This window comes from Manis javanica, chromosome X (genome assembly GCF_040802235.1).
Source record: "Manis javanica isolate MJ-LG chromosome X, MJ_LKY, whole genome shotgun sequence".
Lineage (NCBI taxonomy): Eukaryota > Metazoa > Chordata > Mammalia > Pholidota > Manidae > Manis > Manis javanica.
In genome coordinates, this window is record NC_133174.1 from 112,408,450 (window position 1) to 112,421,904 (window position 13,455).

General features: G+C 50.6%; 1 protein-coding gene across 6 annotated transcripts in view; it reads right to left on the reverse strand.

Moving 5' to 3' along the window:
• Positions 1-12,987, reverse strand: part of BCORL1 (BCL6 corepressor like 1) — a 59,389-nt gene extending 46,402 nt beyond the window's left edge. For 2 of the 6 annotated variants that reach the window (XM_017664737.3, XM_017664731.3), the window contains exon 1: positions 10,488-10,647. The gene's annotated coding sequence lies outside the window, so the exon portion shown is untranslated. Of the gene's footprint in view, positions 1-8,817; positions 8,883-10,487; positions 10,654-12,193; positions 12,304-12,864 lie in introns of those variants that run through there. The other 4 variants (XR_012127273.1, XM_037016931.2, XM_017664732.3 and 1 more) reach the window with 4 other exon arrangements.
• Positions 12,988-13,455: the final 468 nt, after the last annotated feature.

A 13,455-nucleotide genomic window follows, 5' to 3' on the forward strand; every position in this document is an offset into this window, starting at 1 on the left:
AGAGGTAATGAATCCAGTAGGCAGGCAGCAGAGAGTGGGTTGGGTAGCCAGACACAATCATCACACTACAAACTAGAGGAAGCCAAAAAGAAAATGGGCTATTAAGAGAAAAATAACTTTGACATGGTGAAAACAGCAGAGAAGCTGAGGGCAAGCAGGTAGAAGAGAAATCATAATGCAGTCGAGCTCTTTCCCCAAAAAGCCAAAAATAAAAATAAAATGCTAGAAGACAAGGGCAGGTGTGAAAGGCCTAAAAGAGAAGCCCAGAGCATATAACAACCAAAAGGGAAAAAAATGAAATAAGGGAACCTGAAATATTTCACCATCATGGGCCAAACTGAAATACTGTGAGGAAGCACTGAAGACAGACATTTTAGAAAAGTTTAGAGAGAATATGTTTTCAAAAGGGGAAGAACATCAAAATATATTCCAAGTCAGGGTTAGGTGGAGCTGGTAATAGGGGACAGACACCACTAAAATGTCAAAGGGGATTTGACAGATTGGGTAGACTTTTTTGGTTTTGTTTTGAAATAAAGACGCCAAAAAAAGCGGATTTCACAACTACAAGCAAAAGCATGGTCGTCATGCATATGAGGAAGAGAAGGACATGACAAGAGGTGACAGAGCATCTATCTGACAAATGTTTTTTTTTTAACCAAGGGAGACATTGTTTAAAAAGATAACCTTGAAAATGACCAGACAGGGATGTTCGTACAGCAGACCAGTTCCCCAAAGACCCCTCACGTGCAGGACAAATGGCACTGGCAATGTATGGGACACAACTAGGCTCTCTACACATAGCATGAAACTTGCCCATTTCTTCCTGGCTGGACTTCTACATCAAGACAGTAAAATAAAAAGTCCAGATTAAGAAGGTCTCAGTTAAACTAAATCTGGTAGTACTCCCCCAAGCTGCTTTTGGTTCACACTGCCTGGTGACCTGGAAGCAATTATGACTCTTACAAATGAAAGAGCCGGAAAATATTCCTGTGGAAGCCTGGCCCTGAATCTGTCCTCAAGAGGATAGGCGTGGCCAGTAGAAAGTTTAAGAAGGAGGGTTGGGTCAGTGATGAGTAATGAATAAAGAAAACCAACTTTGGGACCTATGGCTCCAATAGAAATGCAGAGCTCTGAGTAAAGCTCCTATAAGACAGTAAGGAGCCTTGATATGCAAACTCCACAGAATCAAAGGAGAGGTCACCCGTTACTCCATTTGGGGAAAAACAGCATTGAAGACAACCCCAAGGAAATCCAAGAGACCGCTGACATTGAGATCCTAGGACTAAAGCAAGAAGGCCATGGCTTCCACCCAGTCACTGGAGAGCTCTTAGAGAGAAGTCAGAATGTCTCAAAATCATTGTTTTCAATAGGAAAGTGCTCACATTACCCAACTAGGATAACTTTGCCTGGGTTTAGATCTGAACTCCTACCACAGATCTCACTCTCCTTGCTGCTCTGCCTTCTTGGTCCATGTGTTATCAACAAGAGGCTAACATTCTTGTTTCCCTACTTAATAACATATCCCAAACCTCAACTCTTAATGAGGAAGTTCTCCTAATATAAATTGTTCTAATTTAATGATTTCCCATCTACAGGTATTCTAATTTCTCCCTCAGGCTTTCCCCCAATATCTATGTCCCCTCATCTTTCCCCACCATTAACCAAATATCATTCCCTAAAACTCAAGGGTCCCTTATACACACCCCAACCACTTTATTTTGCTTCCCTTTATTCACAACACTTTCTTTCACCACCACCACCACCATCACACACACACACACACATACACATACATAATCAACTGGAAATAATCTGCTGGGCAATTGAAAGGAGGATCAGGCCCTTTTGCACTGTTCTTCACAACCTTTGGCTGACTAAATCTATTCTAGCATTTTCTAGTTCCCCTGTTTTTTTTCTTTCTAAATAATTCTGCTGGTTCTACCCCAAGGGATCATTATAAGGGATGTTGCATCCTGTTCCCAGATACATTAATTCTTGTATTTACCAAGGAGGCTAAGCAGTTGCCTGTACATGGCTCTAGCATGGACACCTTCATAGACACCTTGGGTACCTCCATGTCTAAAAACCTTGCCTATAAACATTCATGAGAGTGGATACAAAGGAATGTTAACTATCTGTTTAACACATATAGTTGAATGAGAGCTTATTCATTCAAATGAATGTAGTTACCTCCAAAGTAGTCACCTTGGGAGGCTAGACAGTCATGCAATGGAGTGGCCAGGGCTTGTGATCTCCCTGGAGCTCTTCAGTGAGCACTACCACTCAAAGCCTTTTCAAACCAAACCACACCCTTTTCAATCTCCGCAGTAATACTGAATCCCCATCCATTCAGAGTCAATTTAATGTCTAAAAACTGCCAAGATCCATTCATAATAATCCAATCACACAGCAACAATACCCTTAGAATGATATACTATAGTGCCTACGGCCTAAACTGTGGGGGGCAACTTGGAGAGCATGTTCAGCTCCCACTTCTCAGCAATCTCACTATACCCATCTACTATGTTATCTGCAAAATGGGAATTAACTAGTCCCTACTTAAAATAAAGAAAAACACGAAAGCACTTGAAAGGACCAAAGGTAGTTGATTCCAATAATGAAGTAGACAAAAGCAAAAGTTTTAATCTCTCACTTACATTTGCATACCACCAGATCATTCTGGCTTTTCTACCCACTGCCATGGTACATTTTCCAATATTATTCAAATAGTACTCACTGCTATTCCATTTACTGCTGCAAGGAAATTATTTTATTCCATTTAAGGAAAGCACCTCATCAAAACTTTATACTAGACCTAGGATCTAACTACAAGATTTTGTACAACTTCTAGATGTCACAGATATCTAGAAAACCTAAGTGATCATTATGAAATTAATCAGTCCTCTTCAAAAGGCAAAGCCACCTCAAAATGTCACCCTAAGTAACTAGGGTCATTTTTGAGCACTTCTCTTCCTACTAGATCAAAAGAAAGGGTTGGCGTTCCACAATCTTGGTCTTCAGTGGTGCCATGTAAATATTTTGCAAGTCTTTCATGCTCCAAAGTTGAATTATTGTAACCTAAGACTTGAATCCCTTTTGTGATGCTTCTGTGGCGTCCTTGCCATGGACTGTGACAGTGGCCCTCAGGTGTCTCCATTTCAACATACTGCATTCATGATATGGAATTTTTCACCTAAAGAGAGTTCCTTCTCACCAAACTTTTGTCTTTTGGTTAAAGTCTCCTAGACCTCTGACACAAATACTTGGCAAGGCCATTATCTGGCTATTTTTTTCTATTCTCTTACCACAGACTATGGGCTCAGGTCATTTTAGATATATTTTACTCATTCAAAAGTAGTACATGTACACACACATATACTATTAGCTCACAGAATTTCAAACTCTTCAGTTATCAACCTGCTATCAGTAATAGGTTCCTAGAAGGCTAGAAAGGATATTTTCTACTTCATTTAATAGCCCCTCACAGTAGTATCTAGCATGATACAAGGCACACAACAGGCGCTCAATAAATACTTCCTAACTGCTGGCCAAAACTGAAATCCTATTTACCTCATCCAGAAATTAAGAATCCCAAGTACAAAGCATTGGGTCTGTGGGTTCCTTTTACTTCCCTTGCTGTCTCATGAACTTTCTCTTCTTTCTTTTCTTTACTTTCATCATAAGGACAATCACAGAAATAAAATAAAATTGAGCCAGGGCAAAACAACAAAATCAACTTCCAAAGATCTGAGTGTGGTTTAGCCATACCTAACTTAACCAGCAGACTTAAGGACTGCCTTTTGCCACTTAGAGTGGATGTATACTTGGAGAACCACCTGTTTTAATATCTGACTAAGCAGAATATAAACAGGAAGGTAAATCTGCTGGGGATTGGGGTAGAGAATAATAATGCATTTCCAAAGTCAAACAGAAATTATTTGGTAACTGACCTACTGTTTTAAATCGGCCTGCTATCATTCTCCCCCTATAATGGTACAGCTGATTGTTAGCATCAAAGTCCACTCTAGCTTCAGAGAGAGACTATTTTACAGCCCGTCTTTATTTTCTCCTCAGAAATTTGGTTTGGTGATACCTGAGCTTTTTGAGATGATATTCTCTCCCATCCAATCTGTGATGAACATCCTTGTCATAGAGCCATACCAGACCCGGGCTCTATCTACCAACATCTGTAGAACTTCCAGATGTCACAGACAGCTGGAAAGCCCAAACAGTCATAATTAAACACAGCAGCTCTTTTCAGAAAGCAATAGTTTTTTAAAATGTCACCCTCGTAAACTAGGCTTGGGTCATTTTTTAAGCATGGCCCAAAATGTCCCCTGAAGTTTCAAATGGGTATACACTCTGTAGTTCCTGCCCTGAAATACTGAGAGTGTTACAGCACAGCTGTTAAAGAGGCTGCCACTTCCACCTCAAAGGTGGATGCAATAATGCAGTGATGAGCCAAGCTATTTCTTCCTACCACATTGTAAATGCTAAACATGTACTAATACAATAGGAATATGGAGAAAGAGCACAGAGAATCAAGACATAGGAGACTACTCAGGAGCTACTGATTGTTTTCATTCTGCCACCATGTTTACCATAGTGTAATATAAAAAGCAACAGCATAGGACACATTAAAAAAGAAAAACTAGATTATAATAATAGATGTCACTTATTGGGCACCTGCTATGGACCTGGTACTAATATTATACATCACCTTGTGTAATCCTGATAGCCCTGTGAGACTGGGATTATCCTTTCCATTTTATAGATGAGAAAACTGAGGCTCAAGAAAGTTAAGTAACTTGCTTTCTGCCACGCAGCTAGAAAGTAAAAAAGCAAGGACTCTAACTTAAGGCTGTATGTCATCAAAGCCCTGTAGGTAATTCTGATGGATGCTAAATCTGAGAACCATTGCAAGGTACTAAGTTGTGCATGGTGCAACCAAGTTAAACCGAGCATTGTCATAAAAGAATATCTAATCACCTCTTGGACCCAGGTATGGAGCGCACTGACTCATCCCGGAAATCAGAGTCACGTGTAGTGTACTTCTCTGTAGAACTTGGAAAAATGAAAATCTGCTTGTTCTCCTTGTCCCCTGCCACCAGCATTATAACAAAACTCAACTGTACCCTTAAATGGCACTAACACCATGATTTCTAGGCATACCTTACCAATGAGGTAACCAAATTTTATTTCTTAGCAGACAGTCCATAAAGAAGCCTGAAACACAGAGCTGTGCCTGCCCCTCAGCACTCTCAATTCTTCACGGACGCTTAGCTTAAAATGTTCTTAAAATCCAAATGAAGACATATCCTGCCTCACATACTCTCATGAATAAATCTGAAAATCACCACATTTTACAAATAATAAATCATCTCTCTTCAAATTCATCACAATTCATTGACCAGGGAAAATATGACCTTGATATGCAGCTTGCAGCCACTTTTTAAGCAATTATCCATTTTTTAAATGTTTTATGGGGAAAGGGTGGCTTCTGGTTTTTTTTGTGTGTTTTTTTTTTTAAAGAGGGAATAGAACAGCATATTTGAATTATGGGGATATAAACAGTTAAATTTTACTCTTGACCAGAATTCAACTTCAGTTCACCAAAGAAAGTTTTCATCATAAAAGATGGCTTTTAAGTTATGAACAGTAGGAAAGGGTACGATTTAGAAAGAGAACAGTTTCTATATTATTTTAAGAATGACCATTTAAAAACTGGCATTAATAAAGCCTAGTTTGTATGAGATTATATAAAATACTGTACTAGCATCCTAGTGGCCAAAAGGTAGATTACCTCTTATTATCTCCCGCTTTGGCTGTCCTGACACTAAACCTTCTGGCAAGCATAGACTTATACCTAAATGGAACTTCAGCATTAAGAAATCCCCCCTCTTCTCAAAAACTCAAGAGGTCTAGGGTCTTTCTTCTCCATTACATAATCATCAGTGGCTTCTCCCCTTTCTCATCTATTTTGTCCCAACAATGCTCACTTTCCCCAGCACTCCCTCTGTTCCACTTTCCCACCCAACTCAACCATGAACTCCTCCTTGCTTAATCCCAGATGCTGGTTGATGCTGGAAAACAGCCCTCTACCCGCTGTGGCCATTTTATTCCATCTCAAACTTAGTTCAGCCTAGAATCAATGAACCACTCTAGATGTCCAACCCCTTGTTATCGTCTCTCCTCATGCCCCCACTCTACTCTCCAATTCTGGCCCAAGGCTCTCAGAGAGGCCATTGTTCTTTACCCTGTTTCACTCTGGAATTTCCATCATTCACCTCCCTATATCTAGGATTCCTCCCACTTGCAGATTGGAAAAACTGGTGTATTCCCACTTTCTCCTTCTTTCAAGGCCATTCTATTTAGGACTGAATTCTTACTCCCATTCTGTAGCCTTACTTTAGTCTAGATTTTCTAATTAATGCTTAGACTTGTAAGCCCTGGATCTCAGCTAACCTCTGCTTCCTGGGTCCTGCCAGAGCAGTGGCTATCAAAGGCAACTTCTTACCTTCCCAACACCAGCTTCAGATGACATGAGCATAAACACCTTCCTCCTTTGGCTTGTTATTCCACCCACTTCCTCTCTTTAGACAGCATACCATCTCCAAATTCTCTATTTCCTTATCATTAAATACATTTATATTTCTTCCTACATGCCAGTTTCTCCCCAATCCAACTTTTGCCCAAGATCATGCTCTCTCTTGCCCCAACTTTAGTGATTCTAGCATGAAAGTACAAAGAGCCTTACAGGTTCTTCAAACTTAACTTTGGAAAACATTATCCTGGAGATTTTAAGGTTCCACTTTCTCCTTAGTTGGCCCTAACATGGGACCAGTGATCACTTCTCTTCCTCCTCACCGCCCAACCAACCTCTTCATAATTTCTCTCACTGTCTTCCTTCTTTCTAGTATTCAAGCCCTCTTCTCCCATAATTTTTCCCGTGAAAGAAGCCCCTGATATCCAGACTCATCATGTAGTGAGATCCTCTGCCACTGTACTAAACATTTTTTCCTATATGGTGAATTGCAGCACGAAGAAAACAAAGAGATGCCTGGAGAAAACCCCTTTGCTTTCCAAGAAAGTCTACATCACTGAGAAAGAAAGGGACCCTCCCTTCCTGCTTCTGGTAAATCAAAACAGCCAGATCTATGAGAGCCCTTGGTGCAGCCTCCGTATCTTCTGGAACTCCCTTCCACACTTCCCAATCTGGACTCCAATAGCAGAGCCTGCGAGGGAATTAGTTTCCTCTGCATTATCCCAACAATTTGCCATGTTTCTTTTGTTTATGGCCTATTCTAAAAAACTAGTCTGCCTTAAGCCAGACATGAGAGTCCCCTCCTGTTCTTCCATCAATGACTTCTCAGAGCCAAAATGGAAAGAAATCTACCTACCCTTGCTGCAAAGCTCATAACAGGGTCAGCCCTCTTAAAATCAACTTGAGTAAGTGTGCCCCACAGCCTGTGCCTCTTGTCCCAACATCCACCCCAAGGGCAGCTGCCTCCTTGCCCTATCAAAAATGACTCTACCTATCAATATCCAAATGGCTTAGTCAAGATGGCCATGTCCTCCTAAACTGTATCAACCTTCAGATTCTCTTAAATCGAGTCACAAAGCTCTGCTCCCCCTAGTTCCCTCAGAATTTCCTACTAACTGCTTCTCCATCAAAATTTTACAGGTTCCTCTTCCAACCTTTTGCTTCTATTTGGAGCCCCTGGGTGATTCTTGGGATTGGGTTACCCCATTTAATCCCAGTGTAATCCTCCACGGTTTTTTCTCATTCAAACTGTCCTCTTCAGTACCACCTGGTGACATCACCATCCAATACAAGTACCCCTAATCTCTTCTCCATTGTGCTGCCTATCATCCCCCCCAAAATAAAGCTCCCTCCATTCCAACATTCTAGGACAGGACAGGTAAACAGAACTAGATGACCTTTAAAGTTAAAGCCCCTTCCAACCTTGGAATTTTATTATCAACCTAATCCATTCCCAAACCAAAATGTATCCCGCAAACCGCCCCCCCACACCTCCCAGGCCCGTTCATTTCCCCAAAAAACATTTCAGCAGAGTGACTGAGAAATAGCCTTCTAAGTTGAAAGGAAGATGGGGCTAACCAGGATAATTGCTAACCTAACAAAGGCACCACCAGAAGTCTCACCAAAGATTTTTGCAATGTACTCCACCTCTGTGACAGGGACGACCTCCAAACTGCCTTGAGAATATTCAGCTGTCGCACGAAGTTACCGGGCCTACTTCCCACACTCTGGTAAAGAGTCCACAAACCCTGGACTAGACGCCTCCTCATCAGGGGACGCCTGTCCTTAGTCCAGAAGATACCAAGAATGAGTATCAACACATCGACAGTTTCATACATACAACATTGAAAATTTCAAAACAATAAAACAAAAACAGTTCTTCCACTGGGGGAGGGGGCGGTGCTGGTGGAATAGAAGGGCACCCCCACCGGCCTGTGCTGTTGGCCTCCCAGGCTTGCAGTGTGTGCTTCCCTCCTGCTCGTCCCCTAGACCACATCTTTCCCTACAACAATCTCCTGCACCTCCAGAACGCGAAATCCCCAGCCGAGGTGCGGCCGGCTCCTCCCAGCATTGCCCCGGACGTCCCTCTGGCCCAGCCTTCCTCTCGGCGGGACCCCGGCGAGAAGGCCCCTCTCCACCGTCCAGTTCACCTCCCCGTCCCTTCCCGGGCCTCTGGGCACCCCTATAGGGCTCTGTCTCGACGCAGAACCTCGAGAAACCAAGCCCACGAGGCCCGTCGTGGGACCCACACTCCCCCTTCCTTCTCCCAGCACCTTGTCCTCCATGCACCCGGCCCCCGAGGCTCTTCGTCGTCGTCGTCCCGGCTCGTACCGCCCCCCGTCGGGGACTCCACCCCCCGCCTGCCCCCGCCCCCAGGACTGCCCCCTCCCCACAGCGCGCAGCCTGCGCCCAATGCCCCGGCACGGGACTCCCTTTGGCCTCCGTTCCCCGCCCAGAAGCGGCGGCGGCGGCGGCGGCAGCAACGGCTGCAGCGGCCCCAGCAGGAGCAGCGGCGGCGGCGGCGGCGGCAGCAGCGCCGCCCCGGCCCCGCCCCGCCGCCCGCCGGAGCCCCACGCCCCGCCCGCCCGCCCCGCCGCCGGACTGCTCCCCCCGAAGCCCACCACTAAGCCCCCCCACTCCCCGGCCACGATTCGCTCGAATCCAGCTCTGCTGGGCCTGCTGTCCGTTCCTCACGCCCCTTAGGTCCCGGGGTGGGGAAGCCCTGGGGTTCGCGGCCATCCCTCTCCCTCTTTTTCCAAGGGCTAGGGGATTGCCCCGGATCCCGAAACCCGGCCCCGTAACCGGAGCCTCCCTCCTTCCAGCCCTCGGCTTCGCTCTCAGACCCCTTGCCTCCAGGCCTGGCGCGAAGCGGGTGGAGGGCTTGCACGCCGGATCTCCCCTCTGGCTTGCCAGGGCTAGTACGAATTGCCCCCGATCTCATTCTCCTTCAATTTAAGCCCCCTCCCCGGCGAGCCCGGCCCGGCAGCCCCCGCCCCTAGAGCGAGGGCAGCGGAGCCCGGGCGCTCCGAAGTCATCCCCCGCCTTTTTTCCAGGGACTCGGATAATTTGCCCCTGCCCCCATCACAGCACTCCCACTCCCTAACCCAGGCCCCGCTGCCACCTGGGGTACCCCTTACCCTATGGTTCCCGCACCCCAACACCGGGGGAAAAGCAGCCCTGAAGAGCACCCGTCGCACCTCCGCTCTAAGGTTGGAGGGTATTTTCCTCAGGTCTCTTCAAGACTTCATCACGGACAGCACCCCCCCACCCAAAAAAAAACAAGCCCTGCCCTGCTGGCCAGCCTCCCTTCGGATCGTCGGATCCTGGGATCGTGGGGGGGGGAGGGGTTGGGGCCAGGTAGTTAACAAGATCATAGCCTCCACCTCCCTATACCAGGAGTGGGGTTATTCCAATGGTTTCCCCCCACCCCAGGATCAACCCGACCCCCGTTTCCATGGAGACCCCCGCCCAGCCGGGAAGAAGACTCTCTCAGATCGCGACGAATAAGTCTCACCTGGCCTAGGGAGAAAGGGGTGAGAAGGGGGCAGGGTAGGGCAGGAATGGGGTACGAAGGTGGGAAGTGGAGGGGAGCTGTCCTGAAGGGAGGGGCGAGGACACAGCGAGCTCCAGGGAGCGCTAAGTCCAGGGACGCAAAGAGGACGGCACCCCCGGGGGGCAAGCAGAGCAGCCGCGGGGCGAAGAAGGGACAGGGTTGAGGAAAAGCTCAAGTCTGAAAGAAGCGGGTGGGGGGATACAAGAAAGCCGGGGAGTCAAAAGGGGTGGAGGGGTTGGGGGAGAGAGAAAAAAGACGCACCTGTTCCCGGGTCGGCCCCGCGGGGAAGCTCAGGCCGCCACCCGGGCTCCCTTTACCCACTCTGAGCCGGCACCCGCCTAATACTGCCCCGATCTGATGCCCCCCCCTCCGCCCCTTATCACCACCGACCTCCTTCTCCTCTCTCTCGGCGGCGGCGGCGGTCGGACTCTAGGAACTGAGAGGAAGAAGGGAGGGCTCAGCAAAGCGGAGGAGAGACAGAGCCACACACTGGCAGCAGCCGCGGCGAGCGAGAGTGAGGGGGAGAGCGGTGTGTGTGTGTCTGTGAGTGTGAGCGAAGCCTGGTGGAGTGGGTGCCGGTCGCAGGGCTCGACGGGAAGTGGAGTCCGGCTGGGTCCGCAGGCGGCGCCAACCCGCTCCATGGGACTACAACTCCCAGAATGCCGCCTGCCTGGGGGGAGGAATGGGGAGGCGGAGGCGAAGGGAGGGAGCGAGCGAAAGAGGGAGGGACGAAAGCAGGGAGCGAGTGGCGGCGAAGGGGGCAGAGCCTAGCAGCCCCGGTGACACTGGGAGGGGAGGGGAGGAGGAGGGGATCGCTGCGAGGACCGAGCGGATTCCGGAGAGGTAGGCAGCGGTGCCTGCAGCAAGCCGGGCAAAAGCTAGACTCCCAGGAGAGGCGGAGGCGCTCAATTCGAGGGGCTGCAAGAGCCCTACGGCCCCACCTCGACGCCCCTCTAAGCGGGTGATTGAGGAAGGGAAAAGATCAGTGCGCCAAGGCCAGGGGTTCCTTTCTCTTTCTTCCAACGCTCTCCACCTTATACCCCGACCTGACTTTCTCAGGCCACTGGTGCCCGATCCAGTATACAAACCCAGAGACCCCGGTTCTGCCCTGCCCGGCAGCAAAGAGCAGATGCATTTAGTCCCCTTCTCCCAAGAGTCAGGGAGGCTCCCCTTGTTGGCAGGGCGTGACTCCCCCCTTCTTCCCTTCCCCCAGTCGCCACCCCCCCACCCACCCCGCCATCTCCCTCCCCGGAACCCCTCCTCTGAAGCCAGGGCTCGCGTCTCCCCACCCCCTAGACAAGAAACAAGAGTTCCTCCGGGGGCGACTACCCACCCAGCCCCCTCCCTTACACTGGGCCCCTACCCACAGTATCCCCTTAGCGTTGCCCCCTCAACTAAGTAATAGTAGGGGCGACATGAGTTGGACTGGTGACTGCTTTCCCTCCGAAGACTAGCCGTCCTTGGCCACGCCGACCCTGTGTAGAGATAGAGAAGCTCATGAATACTCCCGTTTCCCCCCACCCCAAGTTTGAATCCCGTGGAAATGGCTCACAAGGAAAGAAAGCTGGTGGTGGAAGTGAGCTGGTGGTGAATCCCAATCCTCAAACCTCATCCTAGGCGTGGAAATCCAGGGATTCGTCCCTTTCCTTAAAAGCCATCAAATCGCTTGGGGAGGGGTAGTTGGGGGTAGATTATCTAAACCCCAAAGTCCACCCGACTGCACGCGACGCTACATGTCGGAGTAAGATACAAACTAGGTTGCCGCGGAGGGACGGAAAGTATACGCCCCCCCACCCCCGCCATCGTTCACCCCCAAACATGTACCCCTAGGAGAGTCAGATGGCCGAGGAAGTGGTGAGGGGAGGAGGGCAGAGGGAAGCGGTGGGAATGCTGGAGACCGAAAGGGTTGTGGCAGGGAGGGTCCGCGGAAGATTCCAGATGCTAAGAGGTGGGTGGGGGGTGCAACATAATTGCACACTGTGTCTTTCTTTGCTTTTCCCGGAATCGCCGCGAAACACCGTCTAACACTCACAGTCGCTTACCAGTCAGTCCCCTAACCCCATTTGTGCGCGTGAGGCGGCCGCAGCCCGACAAACCTGGGCACAAACTCCACGGAAGCTGGCCTTCACCGCCGCCGAGCTGCCGCCGGCCTCCCTCCCTCCGCTGGCGGCCCCGCCGATCTACCTTCGCCCCCGGCCGAGGCCAGACCCCGCTCGCAACTCCACGCCCCTACTCCACCCCCGGCTCCCCCTCCCCTCGCCCTCTCCGCGCGGGTCCGGCCCAGCCCCTAGCACCGCCCCGCCCAACCGCTCGGTCCCGAGCCCAGCAAGTGCCCCGAACTCGCCCCCCGCCCCCACGCCCAGGCCAGTCCAGCCCGGCCTGGTTTCCCCCGCACGCCGCGCCCCGCCCCCGAATCCACGTCCTACTTCGCCACCCAACTCGGCCCGGTCTGGGTTCGGCCCGCGCCCAGGCCACCGGAGTCACTGGTCCGGTCCAGTGTACGGCTACCCACCCCGCCCTTGCCCGGGTGCCGGCCTGGCCCGCTGCCTATGCCCGCCGAGTCTACTCAGGCGTGCGGTCCGGGTCCGGGTCTCGGTGCCGGCCTCGGTCCCGGCGGCGTTGCCGCGTCTCGCCACGAGGGCTCGATCCACGCAAGATCCGAACCCGCGCGGGGTGGGGGCCGCGGAAAGCAAGTTTCTTTATCTTCCCTCCGCCCCCGCCACAGGGCCGCGCCGTCCCCCACCCGTGCCCACGGCGCCCCCTTCACCTAGGCAAATCCCCCCGCCGCTGTCGCAACTTTGCTCTTCTCCACGCCGCCGGGAAGCGGGCGAAGCGGCAGGAGAAGGGAGGTGGCGGGGGGTGCTGGGATCAGGCCGCTGAGCTCCGGGAGGACACGTGGGGGAGGAGGGGAAGGAGGAGGAGGAAGGGGGGGCGGGCCTGCAGTTCTCGGGGCTCCCCCTGCCAGCCCCGGGGAAGCCGGAACCTCGCGGGGCAGCCACAGACCCCGCACTGGCCACGGGGGAAGAACGGAGCCACCTTCCTTGGCCAGTCCCCAGCTGCAGGAAGGGAGAGTGAGCAACGCCGCTCGGGGTCGGAGAGTGAGCGTTTTCGCTCGCGCTTTCTGTGTGACTCCGTTTAGCCGCGAGAGTTGGGGGGGAGGGGAGAGGGTCTTGCAAGCGGGGACTGTAGGGGGGGGCGCTCCCGCCGGACGCCCTGCCCCTCCCCCGGCCCCCCACTTCCCTAACCCAGGCGACTTAGGTACAGGACTCTGGCGCTTGAGCACCCAGGCCCGCCGTGGGCGCAGCCCCAGCCTCAGCGCCGAAGTGGGACAGGTGCTGGGAAAGGGAAAATGCCGGGG